Below are 11,523 nucleotides of genomic sequence, written 5' to 3'. Positions count from 1 at the left end.
TAGTTTCCTGAATATGCCACTTAAAGTCATTTCACTAGAGCTCACAATAATGCTATGAACAAGCAATAACATGCCCATCAACATCCAACCCAGGCCTGTATAGTAGGCAATACTATTTATCTTTTTATGAAAGGAATGCACCAAAGTGGAATTGCCTTTTGCACAGCTGCTGAGCACATCCTCTCTAGAGAGAAATGCTGGATATTGGAAGAAACATCCTCTGTCTCAGTAACAAAACTGACAGCTGGGAAAAATATACGTAAAGTCACTGCACAGAATGTTTTCAATTGTTTGAAGTACAACACACTACTAAATAAAGAGTTGTTGTTTTCTTTCATGTGGTAATTTTATACAAGTCTTTCACCTGGTGGGTGAAAAGAGTCAAGAAACACCAAAATATTACCGAACATTGATTTATTAATAAAATATTTATAAAAATTGTCTGTCTGCTGTCTGTCTGTGTTATAAAAGATAAGCACAGCAGACCAACTTCACTAGTCTGAAAATTAGCAACTTGGAACTTTCATATTACTTGTTTAGATATGACCTAAATGAAAACATCAGTGTTTGTATTCAGCGAAAACTAGACATTACTACTTGTACAGTGATATATGTTCCTAAGCAACAAAATTGGATAAGAAAAGTCAGTGCTTCATATATCAACAAGGAATTCAGAAAGACTCAGAAGGTTGCTGGGTGGTGTGCATGTGTGAGGTTTTTGTCTTCTCAAAAAACAACAATAGACTGAACACTGCTAGCAATTGATATAGTGTTGCTATTGTAAATAAACTAAGTTATTTTTATTCAATTAAAGCTGTGCCATTCTGTAAAGAATAATCATGAATCGTGTTTTTCAGCATAAGCTGAAACCACTGTGAACTTTTGGAGATCCTTGAGAGTGAACAGAACTCCTATTCCTGCAATTACTGCAATTTTTAGGGTACTAATGAACACATTCTATTTTCCTTCAACTTGGGGGTCTTTGTTATCCTGACATGCCAGCTAGAGCCATTCTAGTGGGTAAGGATATGAGCTTTACTAGAAAAAAGTGTTTGTGTGCCTTGGTGCATTTTTTTAAAAAATAGTACAGTATATAGTACATAAACATTGTTTCCCCACAGATAAGGTTTTAAATTGATTGACCATACTATAGTTTTAGAATTATGTAAACATTAAACAAAATATAATTTAAATTTAGGAATATGGTTCAGAAGGAAAGGACAGTCAAGGGTGAAGGATTTGATCACAGATCAACATTTTGAGATTCACTTAATATGTTCACCTTCTTCAAGCATAAAATATAGAGTTAAGAGTGATATGAAAGCTTATTTGTTATAGAGACTAGTTCTTTAGGGAACAACTATTTATAAAGGCAGAATATGCCACAGTTGGAAACTAAAAACTTCAAAGTTATTAGCTGGGTTTATTTTATACGTTATACATTATTTGTAATGTAAACCATTGCAATGAAATAAGGCTAAAAACAATGAAATGTGTAATTAGGAAAAAAGATGTCAAAATTTTATGGGATAAGAAAAAAATGAAGAAAGAACAGAAGTAGAAATTATCTAGAGGCTTTACACTGTAATGAAACATCCTAAAACTGAACATTTTTATCACATTGCTATTGTATCAATAATTCTTTTATTATGATCATAGACAAGACTTGAACATTAAAATATTAAAATAAACAGAACAAAACAGAACAAGACAGAATATTTTACAGGTAGTAGTGAGATCATGGATGAGCAGCCAAAGTTTGCCTAGTTTTACGTTAGTACAGCATAATTTAATTACATTCAAAGAAACTATATTTATTTATTGGTTCGATTTATATGCCACCCTTCTCTGGAGACTCAGGGCGGCTTACAATGCGTTAAGCAATAGCCTTCATACTTTTGTATATACTGCTTAGTAGGGCTTTCGGGGGGCCCTAAGCGGTGTTCTATATATATATACACACACAAAGTCAGCTTATTGCCCCCACAATTCGGGTCCTCATTTTACCTACCTCGAAAGGATGGTAGGCTCACCAGACTCAACCTTGAGCCTGGTGAGATTTGAACTTGCAGTAATTGCAGGCAGCTGGTGCTACTTAACAGCACTTTAGTCTGCTTCGCCACCAAGGCTCTTATCATACTGGTCTGATAGTAACAGCATTACACAAAAGAAATTAGAATTTCCCAGATATTTTACCAGGTGAGGAGTTAGTTATAAAACAAATCTGAGGGAACTAAGTAATTAGGTAAAAGGACATGAGCTGTGGTTTCAACATCCCCTTGTCCACAAAGGCACAGACTCAGCTCAAATTGAACTTTTCTATATTGCTATTGTAAGTAATCTTACAGTAACTGTTGTTCAATTAAGTTTCATGTCATTTTTATGAAGGGGAAGCATCCAAACCCCAGCATTAAATTTGAAAAAGCCTTTTCTAGGTACCACATAATGTAACATACTTCAGATGTAGTGTCACTGTATGTAGGTGTCATAGAAAAAGCAGAAGTTATGAATCCAGCTTCCAGTATTAACCTCAACTAAAAAAAACCTGCATTTTTTCAGACTTCCAAATGTTTAAACAAATCATATTTTATTTGCAGTATATATAGTCTCTTTTGTCCTGTTATTATGTCTATTACCCAATGGAAAACCAGCACAGCAGGTAACATGTGTCTTTTATAATCAAACAAACTTCTACAATTTTTGAATATAGGAAAGAATCCCAATCATGTGTATTCAAATTGCAAAATATAGATCTGGAAATATGTGGCTTTCGCAGGCCAGATCAGTGGTGGGTTGCCTCTGGTTCGCACCGGTTCTATAGAACCGGTAGTAAAACTGGCAGGAGGCTCCGCCCACCGACCCCAACGTCATCAAAATGCTTCTGCGCATGCGCAGAAGCTTCTGCGCTTGTGTGCGGCCCTGTTGTGAACTGGTAGTAAAGGTAAGTAAAACCCACCCCTGGGTCAGATGTATTTGAATAAGGGGAAAATACCAACTAAAGAGATTTAGAAGTGTGGTGGAAGGCACAGGTAGATGAGAAAACAAATACAAATGTTCAACCTAATTCTTTAGGAAGATTGTCCCATATTTTCACACAATATAGGTGTACTGATACAGTGAGAGAAGAAGCATGTATGACTAGAAATTCCTTAAAAACATTCAAATGTGTTATCCTAAATAGTTAATCTCAGTTGTATTGTACATATTTTGATTGACTTTGAAGCCAATGTAGTTGTGCATCTAAATTGATTTTTTTTTTGGGTAAATCATTATACATTGAGGGGTCTTTGATGCTTTCTGAGCATAGTTGTTTTCTTGCAGATGTTTATTACCCAAACTAGGTAACATCATCAGTACACTGACGTTGTTATCTAGTTTGTGTAATGAAACATCTGCAAGAAAACAACCAAACTCAGAGAACACCAAGGAACCCTCATTTCAATCCTGAGCTACAAATATTCTTGTTTATGGGAAGCATATGCATGTAAACTATTGGACTGCATAAACCTATTAATTATATAATTGGAACAAGAGTTAAAGCCTACTTATATATATATTTAACACTGAAAATTTGTTAAAAAATTTTTTAGCTATGGAAATTGAAAATAACTCCCTCTCCAGCTAGCTTATGAGAAATGTTTATATCTGTGCCTTTCTGATAAAGTCTGCATTTCATATGAAAAGATGCAAACTTAGAGTTGGCAAGTGAGATATTATAGATTTTGCTTCTGTTTGCAATTTCAATCACATTGGACAATTACCATACCTCATTTGCCTTAGCAAGCAGAACAGCAGTGAGTAAACACCACTATGAAGAAAAAATGCTATTAAGGAGACTATAAAAATAATTGAAGATTTACTTTAAGTTTATGTAAAAATTTTAAGCATCATTGCAAAAGGTTATTAATATTTCAGTCCTGTACCTCAGTACAAAAACCCTAAAAATTGAGGCTATGGTTGAAGTAAAGGACCACAGTTAACAACTGAAAGACAAGTTCATTTGTTAGGAGCAGCACATCAGCCTCCAAAACCTTGTATTATCAAGACCTGCTGCTTTGGAGCCTGAATTAGATTGTTTATAAAGTTTAGATTGAGAAACTTTTCAAAATTTAAAAAGGCAAAGAGCTGAAGGGTGTCTCAGGAGAAGAAACCTCAAATATGGATACTGAGATGCATGAAATTATCTGTGAACAGATATTTTAAATGCTTACTATTTTATACACAGTATCTGAAACTTACTGTGAAACACACTTTTATTTTCTTGTCTACATCTAAGCATAAGCAAAATAAGAGATTACTTTAAAGTACTTTATCCTAATTTTTCCAATTCACAACATAGCATTGCAAAGTCATCCACAATAGTTAGCCACAACAAATCAATTGAAGAAACTTTTTTGGTGACTTTAATTCAGCAGGAACGCTGTCTTGGATGCAGAGTTTGATGTCAAGCTGGCTATCAATGAATAGTAGCAGATATTCATTGTGTTTTAATTAAAAAAAACAAAACACGATACATATCTCAGTATGCCAGGGATGCAGGGAGCTCTTGGCGTTTTCTTCATCTCCTTGTTTGTGAACCTTCTTCTGTACTTTCTCCAAACAAAGGGATGAATAAAATAAATGAATGAACGGTGTTAACGATTTAAATAAAAATCAAACTAGAGCAAAAAGCAAGTTACCTATTGTATGGTAGTTCAGTCACAAGAAAGAGGCAGCAGTTCTTTCTGGATTGTAGGAATGGACAGTGTCATCTCTATTAATCCCAACTATAAAGCCATTTCAGAGCCCACCCCCACAATCTATTTCCAAAATATACTTTCCCATGCATTGTCCCTAGGGAACTTCTGTCCATTGCAAACAGTGTGCTTCAGTTTGTCTGAGCCCACTCTAGCAGTTCATTGACTACTATGCAGAGGCAGGAAGAGCCTTTCAGCTAAATCAGTGGTTATCATAATTTCTAATATCTCTTGGGGTGATATTTTACTATGAATGCTATCATAGCATAGTGGCTATAACTCTTATCTTGTAAATAGAAGATTGATGGCTTGAAACATGGGATATTCAAATCACTACTTTTCTATTCTCCGCTTTTTTAAATTATTTTTTTTTATTTTTTTCCTGAAGACAAAATATAAAATGCATAATTAAAAAAACAACAATCCAAGAACTACAAACAAGACACAAGGAAAAAGAGAGAGAAAAAGAGTGTATATAACAAATATAAAATTAACAGTAACAGCTACCTATATTCCAAACTGACATCTGCTTTGTTAAAGGTGTAGTGTAGCACCTTTTATTATTATTCTTGTCATTTGAGATGAGAGCAGAAGCATATAGTAAATTTGCAACATCCCATTGACAAATGACTAACATTTGAGTAAATAGACTCTACTCCAGAAAGGATTATTACTGGCATAGCAGCCAAAGCTGTACAAAAGCCCTCCAAGCCCAGGTGTGACCCCTTCAATGTGAAACAGCTAAGATTCCAGAAAGATCTGTGAAAATTGATTTATGTCATATAATGCTTAAATGAGTCCAAAATTCTTAGTTCATATTTTGAGGTTTAATTTACATTTTATTTTTTGTTTGAATTTTGAACTGTATGCTTTTCCTCACACAAAACACAACTGGATGTAATTGTGACAATAAATCTAATTGGAAAAAAATATCTAAATTGATAAACATTACTTGTGATTTATTTAATTTCCATCTCATCAACAAATTCTAATCTTATAAATGTTGGAGGGCAGGCTTTTGTGTACATACTTAGAAGTCCTCATAAATTAAATTAAGCTCTTTTTGAAGTATACCGGATTATAACCTTAGCTCTCAGTTTAAAGATCTAATTTGTGGCTAACTACCCTCAATTATTTTGAAAAGCAAAATATATTTTAATATTGTATGATTGTTTACCTCTACCTTTAGATCTTGGACTATTTAAAAAGAACAGTAACTTTGTGACATCACAATGCTGGTAACATTGTTCATGAAACAGCCACATGGGGGTGTCAGCAGATCATATGTAAGTGATAATGGCACTCTAATTTTATATGCAGAAAGTGTATTTTAAGGATTTTGAATGCTGTGTTGTAACAAAAGCCTGGCTTTCCAAAGGAAGCATGAAAGCAAAATCCACCAAGATCTCCTGCTCTGACAGGCAGGGTTGGGTGCTCAAGCCTTTTCTCTTTATGTTCCTACGTATCAGTCTTTCTGTGCTATCATTTTCTCCTTTTTGATGCAAATAGTAACAGAACATCCTAGGGACGAAGAAGAATTTCTCTTGACTTTATCAAGGTGAATTCACTTTGTGGTGCTAGTCGGTCCAGTTTTAGGCTGATGCTAAATGAATGCTGTGTGGTTTTCTCTCTCAAAGTTTCCTTAATGAAAGGGAAAGGATATCAGTACTTTCTGTCCTTGTTCAGTGTGCTTTATTTTTCATTCTCTTTGGGAAATGAGAAATAGTCTTTTTAAATATAAAACTAATGACTATTAAGTATTGTTTTCTTCTTAGTTGTATGCAACCAATGTAAAATTTCATGGGGGGAAAAATGAGATGGTTAACTCATTGAAAAAATTGATCAAAGAAGCATGGATTCTTTCAGTGGATTCTCATGTTTTAGTTGGTGTTCCTTACATTATAAACATTTCCTAACCCTTCAATTTCAACCATTGTTGTTCAAGCTAAGTTACATTACTCCTTAAACCACCAAATCTATTTTTAAAATATCTCCAAATCTCTGGAACAGGACAGATAGCTTAAGCAGGCAGTGGAGAATCTATATCATTATTCTGCTTGGAGACATATAGTAAACTCCTTGACTCTTATGATGACCTAGTGCATTAGTTTTCTATTCATGTGAAATTTTCATATGCAGCTCGATCACTTCTGTACTTAAAAATGCTTTTGAATGACTCATGGAAAGAATTGTTAAACTTTGTATTTACATTGTGTTTGTATTTGAGATAGTTAAACATGTTTGCAGGAATACAAATTTATGGCATATCCACATTTATTTAAACTGTTCCTCCTGTGTTTATGATGACTTGACCTTGGCTACTACACCTACCTAACATTCTGTTTTCACAAAAACAATTGCCAACTCTTTACTTCCTATGGATGAATCTTCTTGAACATATATATTTGTGTAGTTACATTGTGTGCGTGTGTGTACATACAGGCATACATGTTAGGAATTTAGATATTTAAAGCATCAAAATGCATATACATGTGGTCGCAGAATTATAAAATGACAATGTCAACAGCATATAAGGAGAACTTGCATAAGATGTTTTACAGGTGGCATTTACCCCCGGTGAGAATAGCCAGAATGTACAAGAATAAATCGGAGAAATGTTGGAAGTGTCATCAGATTCCGGGTTCATACTACCATATGTGGTGGACACATGGCTGGAAAAAATGATAAAGAAACACCATTGGCTTTAAACCAGATATATTTTTATTAGGGATCTTACCAGAAACATACAATAGAGAATTGAGATATTTAATTGTGAATGTCTTAACGGCAGCTAGAATTGTATTTGCTAAAAACTGGAAAGGAGAGAAGATACCTATGGATGACGATGTTATTAAGAAAATTTTGGAGTGTGCTGAAATGAGTAAATTGACATTTTAAATTAGGGAACAGGAAGACAAACAATATTATTTGATATGGGATTTATTTTATCAATGGTTAGACAAGAAAGCATGGAAATTTATTTATTTATTTATTTATTTATTTTTCAGATTTCTATACCGCCCTCTCCTTTCGGACTCAGGGCGGTGAACAGCCAAGATAAAAACATTTATACACAAAAGTTAAAAATAGATTTAAAATAATTAAATAAATTTGGCTCGTAATTTAAAACTTTTCAATTAAAATCCATATCAAATTTTAAAACCAACCATAAAATCAGGACAGCCCGGCTAACTGAAAAAAATAGGTTTTTAGGGCCCAACGAAAAGTCCAGAGGTCGGAGATCACTTGTATCTCTGGGGGTAGATTGTTCCAGAGGGTCGGTGCCACCACAGAGAAGGCTCTCCCCCTGGGGGTCGCCAGCCGACATTGTCTGGCCGATGGCACCCTGAGGAGGCCCTCTCTGTGGGAGCAAACTGGCCGGTGGGAGGCAATTGATGGCAGAAGGCAGTCCCGTAAGTACCCCGGCCCTAAGCCATGGAGCGCTTTAAAGGTGATCACCAACACCTTGAAGCGCACCCGGAAGTCAACCGGAAGCCAATGCAGCTCGCGCAGGAGAGGAGTCACATGAGAACGCCCCGTCGCTCCCATAATCCCCTGCGCAGCCGCATTCTGCACCAGTTGGAGCCTCCAGGTGTACCCCAAGGGGAGCCCCATGTAGAGAGCGTTACAATAGTCTAGACGAGAAGTGACGAGTGCTTGAGTGACCGTGCATAGGGAGTCCCAATCCAGAAAGGGGTGCAACTGGCGTATCAGGCGAACCTGATAAAAAGCCCCCCTGGCCACGGCCGTCATATGCTCTTCTAAAGACAGCCGTGCATCCAGGAGGACACCCAAGTTGCGGGCCCTTTCCATGGGGGCCAATGATTCGCCCCCAATAACCAGCGATGGCGCCAGCTGGCTATACCGGGACGCCGGCAGCCACAGCCACTGAAATGAAATATGAAACATGAAATGGCTAAAATAACAAAACATATAAAGAGGGGTTTATTTCCCTTATGGAGGATAAGCTACTGTCAAATAATTGGTAAATGAGAATAATAATGTAATAAACTATTAAATAAGAAAATGTTGGATAGAAGATTAAGCACAAAAGATTTGTAACTGATCAATACACTTTCTGTAATTGTAATGGATGACAATTGTTTTATGTTTTAAGTTTTGTTTAAAAATAAAAAAAACTTTTTTCAAAAAAAAGAGTAGGAGAGAAGGCTAGAAGGGAGGAAGAAGGGAGGTGTGGAGGAAAGGAAGGGGAAGTAGAGAAGGAGAAGGAGAGGAGGAAAGAAGAAAGTAGGAGAGTAGATGGAAGAAGGGAGGGAAAGGAAAGAGAGGAGAGGAAGAAGGATTGTTGTAAAACAAGGGAGATGAAATGGTAGAAGAGCAACCCTGAATATACTTAAATTGTTTAGGATGAAGATTGTATTAGTATGAAAGTTAAAAGAAAATATGTATGTTAGATAAGACATTGTACATTTAAGATATGTTTATGAGAAAAATAAAAAACTTTTTCAAAAAGAAAAAAGAAAGAAAAAAAGCATATACATGCAGGCAAAAGAGTTTTCTTTTAAAAATTCTATTACTGTTTGTAACTCTGTTACTGTCTTTGTAAAGACTGCTGGGCCCACCTATTCCCTAAATGCTGTTATAACATCATCATAATAGGTTTTGTATGTAGCATGTTGCTTGTTGATGAAAAATTTAAAAATATATATTTCTTTTTGGGTTTCCTGCTTCTTCCTATTCTTGTGTTTAGTAAGAACTGTGAATTTTCAAATCAGCAGCTTTCTAGTTACAACTCAATTGAAGGTGCAATTCATTGCAAATTAGCAAACTTCATTGCAAACCGCTGTGGTTAGCCTACAACAAAATGAAGTGTTGGTCGGAAACAGGTAGGAGTCATAAGCTAAAATATTATGAAATAGTGTTCTTTGGGAATGGAGCAGGATAACACAAACAGTAAAAGAAGGTAATGATAACTATTTTTATCTTACAGAAACAGTTTTGGGCTTGTATTGGTAATGAAGTAACTAGTGAAGCTTTAAGGTGATTAATGAGTAAATTATGTGTTCTCTTTATTTTATTTCTTTAATTTTATAATCCACTGTACGATGGGGGGGGGAGGTATAATTCCTTGGTACCATCCAGTATTTTAGATTTTTGTCTCAAGATTTACATATTTCTGATATTGGCAACTTATATTGCTGAAGGTCAGCATCAGTGCAAAAGAAACTACTGATTCAGATTAACACAATTGACAAAAGGGAAAAAGCAGCAGAGATTGTGGTAGTTAGATGCTATATAAAAGTAATTAATATTCATTTTTATGCTTTTGAATTATATCTCAGTGTTTTTGCTTTAACAATAGATTTAACATACAGTATAACATATTTGACTATAACCAAATATAATTAAGTAATTATAATACAATATTTATGCAAGAGGAAGTTGCCATTTTTTCTAGCTAAGTACACAGGTAATTCTCAATTTACGACCACAATTGAGCCCAACATTTCTGCTGCTAAATGAGACATTTGTTAAGTGAATTTTGCCCCATTTAACAACCTTTCTTGTCACAGTTGTTAAGTGAATCATTGCAGTTGTTAAGTTGGCAACATAGTTGCTAAGTAAATCTGACTTCTTCATTGGCTTTGCTTGTCAGAAGGTCACAAAAGGGAATCACATGACTCCGGGATACTGCAACAGGCATAAATATGAGTCAGTTGCCTAGTGTCTGATCAAATGACAATGGGGATGCTACAACAGTTGTAAGAGTGAAAAACGGTCATAACTCATTTTTTTTTTCATTGTTGTAACTTCAAACAGTCAGTAAATGAACTGTTGTAAGTCAAGGACTACTTGTAGTGAGAAATTGGGGAATGATGATAAAGTCATTGGAAATAGAATATATTGTTAAAAAGAACCAATGGACTCTAATGGCTATTGCAGTTACTGTATCTCTAGCTTGTGTGCTGCTGAAAGTAAGATTGATTATTTAGGAAATCTAGATGTTGCAGGCTGTTTTTATTTGTCTTTATATTTGTGGAGGAACTTGACTTGAATGCCTTTTAACAATAAGCTGTACACAAGTGATCAAGTATTTTTTATTTAATTACAGAACATTTGTTCACCAAAGTTCTGGGAAATAAGCAAAATCATAACGGCTCTTTATTAATATCTATGAATATATGGTTTAATTTATTTTAACAATCAGAAAATTACATTAATGCAAATTTTAAAATGTAGGATATTAATAAATTAACCAAAGTTAATTAATTATAATTTAGAATGGCAAAAGGTTTGGTAACAAATTTTTATTACCTGTTTTTCAGATTTTTTTAAATGTTCTTTTTACTCATGAATCCGTTAGAGCCACTGGGATTTGGGCATACAAATTTAATAATTAACAAATAAATTTAAATAAAGATAAACTGGTTAATTTTATGTTTTGTTGCGAAAGAAAAACTAAATTTTAGCTTTAAGATTTTAAAAACTCATATTTGTATAAGTGTATAAAAAGAATATCTGGCAAAGGAGGGATAGTACACACAGAGTTTTTATTACCATAGCTCATATTTTAATTTGCTATTAGAATGTAATGGCAGCCATATATGAGAAAATAAAGTAAGAATTTGCATATATTATTTAAGAAACAAGGAATCTCTGTCCATAAAATGTTGCCTGAACTGTAATTCCCAGCAGCTTCTATCAATAAGGTCAGTTGTGAAATATTTGGAGATCTGTAATTCAACAAGATTTGGGAGGGAGGGATATTATGATTGGCTAGATATTTAAACCTACTTAATTCCAATAGATTCTGCCTAGTCTTAGC

General features: G+C 34.6%; 1 protein-coding gene across 1 annotated transcript in view; it reads right to left on the bottom strand.

Moving 5' to 3' along the window:
• Nucleotides 1-4,385: 4,385 nt before the first annotated feature.
• GBE1 (1,4-alpha-glucan branching enzyme 1) overlaps nucleotides 4,386-11,523 on the bottom strand; it is a 167,197-nt gene continuing 160,059 nt past the window's right edge. The window contains exon 18 of the transcript XR_015734452.1: nucleotides 4,386-4,593. The gene's annotated coding sequence lies outside the window, so the exon portion shown is untranslated. The remainder of the gene's footprint in view (nucleotides 4,594-11,523) is intronic.

The sequence above is a fragment of the Pantherophis guttatus genome, chromosome 5 (assembly GCF_059756535.1).
Source record: "Pantherophis guttatus breed Tessera chromosome 5, ASM5975653v1, whole genome shotgun sequence".
In the NCBI taxonomy this organism is placed as follows: Eukaryota; Metazoa; Chordata; class Lepidosauria; order Squamata; family Colubridae; genus Pantherophis; species Pantherophis guttatus.
The sequence above is the reverse complement of the archived record's forward strand: the minus strand, read 5'-3'. Positions and strand labels throughout refer to the sequence as shown.